Raw genomic sequence first — 3,820 nt, forward strand, 5'->3', positions numbered from 1 at the left:
TGAGTTTACCAGAAATGGGGAGGCCTAGTGGGGAGATGAAGAGTAGAGGTTAAAGGGGGAAATGGGGAGTGGAGGGGGGTTGTGTTGACTGGGAGTGGGTGTGTGTGTGGAGTGAGATGGGGTAGACAGGGTAGTAGGGACATTCTCTTGGATATAGGTGAGAGGAACTGATGGAGGGTGAACCAGGAGTGGAATAATGACTGGAATGTAAAAATGCTATATATATATATATATATATATATATATATATATATATATGAAATCTTCTTGGATATTTTCTTCTCCTGTGTAGACCACCACCACTGAATAATCATTAAGGAAGTTTGTGGATATTAGCCCAAATGATCGAATTATCCTAAATGTGCAGAACACATGAAACTCAAGAAAGATGACCAGAATGTGGATGCTTCACTCCTTCTTTAAAAGGGGAACAAGAATACACTTGGGAGGGGATAGGGAGGCCAAGTTTAGAACACAGAGTTAAGGAATGCCCCTTCAGAGCCTGTTCCACATGTGGCCCATACATATACAGCCACCAAACTAGATGAGATGGATGAAGCAAAGAAGTACAGGCTGACAGGAACCAGATGTAGATCTCTCCTGAGAGACACACCCAGAATATGGCAAGTACATAGGCGAATGCCAGCAGCAAACCACTGAACTAAGAACGGGACCCCTGTTGAAGGAATCAGAGAAAGGACTGAAAGAGCTTGAAGGGGCTTGACACTCCATATGAACAACAATAACAACCAACCAAAGCTTTCAGGGACTAAGCCACTACCCAAGACTGACGCTGGGCTCCAACTGCATAGGTAGCAATGAATAGCCTAGTAAGGGCTCCAGTGGAAGGGGAAGCCCTTGGTCCTGCCAAGACTGAACTTCCAGTGAATGGGATTGTTGGGGAGAGGGCGCTAATGAGGTGGAGGATGGGGAGGGGAACACCCATGTAGAAGGGGAGGGGTAGAGGTTAGGGGGATCTTGGACTGGAAACCGGGAAAGGGAATAACAATTGTAATGTAAATAATAAAGATGGGGGGAAAGTATGTTATATATATAAACAATTACTCTTAAAAAAAGAAAAAGAAAAAAGTCTTTACTTCATTTACATGAGAAGTTGAATGAATTTTCTTGACAAATAATGGTATCTTTCTTTAAAACCATATTTTAGAAATAAAATTACCCATATTTTCTCTTAAACTTAAAAAGCATAAAGAAAAAGAAAACTACAAAACATATCCCACTAAGTTCCATTCAGTTTCAGGTGAACTTTTAATATGTAAGATCTTATCTCCTGCCCCATGGATCAGTCCTTGTATTAGCTATGAAAGGTTAAAGTGTTTTGATTGATAATGTCATCTTTAGTCTTGGATACATGAGGATAATTACAGTTAGTATTGAATCAAAGTCAAGAAGAGATTGTGATCAGATACTCTGGAGTGAACAATCTGGTAATAAGGCAATAATTTTTCAAAAACAATGTTTATTCTCTCCCTCTCCCTTTCCCTCTCCCTCTCCCTCTCTCTCTCTCTCTCTCTCTCTCTCTCTCTCTCCCTCTTCCCCTTTTTTTCCTTCCCTCCCCCTCCCCATCCCTCCATCCCTTCCCTCCCTCCCTCTCTCCCTCTCTCTCTCTCTCTCTCTCTCTCTCTCTCTCTCTCTCTCTCTCTCTCTCTCTCTCTTTCTCTGTGTGTATGTATGTGTTTGTATGTGTATGTATGCTCATGTATGTATGGTTCTGTGCTGTAGTTTGCCCTGGAGTTATCTGTATTTTGATGCTAATTCCACTGTCCCAAGGACTGCGGCCTAGTCTCACACTTAAGACTCAGGTGACTTCACCAGAACTTTCTCCCCATTTAATTTGTAAAATAGAGGTGAGGGAAGGTACAGGATAGAAGGTGGTCTGACACTGGACGAGAAGGAAGGATGGCCAGGAGAAAAGTTTGAAGGAATAGGAGGAGACTGGAAGGGAAAGAGAAAGAGACAGGAGAGACAGGGAGAAGCTGAGACAGAGAGAACATGGAAGCTGCTGTTAAGCTGACTCTGTTTATTTACAGATCTTTATGAATGTTCTTGGGGGGTGGATGTGTATTGGGCTTTGTACGTTTAGGTGGGCTATTATATCTTATCAATTCAGTCAAAGGTTATTGTGTTGTATGCTATTTTATGTGCAGATTTAAGAGAGTGTGCGACAGCTAGTCTGGGCCACCACAGAGTTGGGATGTGTATTTATGGCTTGGAAACTTGCCTTGGGAACTAGATAGGTAGAATGATTGCTGCCAGGCTCAGAGAGAAGCCTTCAGCAGTGTGATATGGAATGGAGCAGAGCAGGTGAGACGCTTTGCTGATTCAGACCACATATATAGGAGATATCTTGGGGCACTTCAGTGCGTGATATAGAGCAAGTAAAAGATACCTTTTTATTTTTTATATTTTTACAACAATAGTTCTGTGTGTATGTTTAAGTCTTGTTATATCTTATATATCCATATATTTCTATATATATGCATACATTACCTTTGAAATCAGAAGACGTTGTCAGATACCCAGAAATACCAATACAATAAGAAATAAGTTGTTCTGTGACCGGTCCAGTGGGTCCAGTTATTCAGAGTCCCGAAGAGTCATTCTACCTGTAAGTCAAGGGGGTGGAGAGAAGAAGGAGACCAAGCAACGTTCTGTTGTCAAGGTCTCCTTTATTGAGAGAAATGTACAGCATTTAAAGCTCTGAGGCAGGAATAGAAGCAGGAACTGAAGCTTAGGGTGGCAGAGTATTGGGAAGTGCCCAAGGATATAGGGTGAATCACTAAACTGCAAGATATCCTAATTAAACAAAGAGGCAACAGTCTTCCGGGGACATATTCTTTGAAAAGGTCAAATCCTTCTCAGGATTCTGCTCAGGGACATCCAGTGTTTTGCTCAGGCTGAAACTTCCTGTGATTGCTCCCGGGGTCTTCCTGGGAGAGGCTTTTGTCCAACAATCTCATAATCTTACCGCAGCCACCTAGGGGTGAGCATCTGTGGCCACACAGCCCAGAGTCATGTAGCCACCTTGAGCTAGGCAGTCACAAATTGGCCAGGCCCAAATCCAATACGGCTCCCTAAAGTTCTGTGTCCTGGAAACATTAGCCAATTTTCTATAAGAATACCCAATGTTGTTAACCACTAAGCTATGGGTTTAGGATTGTACAGAAAATATTTAACTGAATAATGATGTGAATTCTTATTAAAACTTACATAAAGTGGTGGTTTAAATTTTGTAAATAGTAGAAGTGAGTGACAAAATTAAACATGAATCACCATTGTTTACAATTGTCATTAGAGAATAAGTGTCAGAAAATGAGGCATATGTGGACTACATACACATAGTGGATTGGTATCCATATAAGAATGAGGTATCCATATAAGGACAGGTGATATGCACATTGGACATAAAAATGGAAGATGGATACTTGGAAAAAGGGGGGCCTACTCAGTGACATTTAGGCTACAAATGAGGTTGATTGAGAATCAAGAACCAGCATAACACAGTTATACACATGTATGAAACTGGTATAATGCATCGGATTACACTGTATTCTACAGAAGAATGACATCATAATTGTGATTAACAACTTTAATGCTGTATTCCAATCACAATGTAGAGCACTGGGAATTTTAAATGCAATCTTTAAAGAGGCGTTTTCCTAGCTTTCTGTGAATGATTATTCAGATTATGTCCTATATATATGAACTAATTAGACAAAGAATTACAATTCATCACAGACTCAGTGATCATAAACATGTTATATTTTAATTTTTAAATGATCAACAAGAATTAGAGATT

The sequence above is a fragment of the Rattus rattus genome, chromosome 2 (assembly GCF_011064425.1).
Source record: "Rattus rattus isolate New Zealand chromosome 2, Rrattus_CSIRO_v1, whole genome shotgun sequence".
NCBI classification, from domain to species: domain Eukaryota; kingdom Metazoa; phylum Chordata; class Mammalia; order Rodentia; family Muridae; genus Rattus; species Rattus rattus.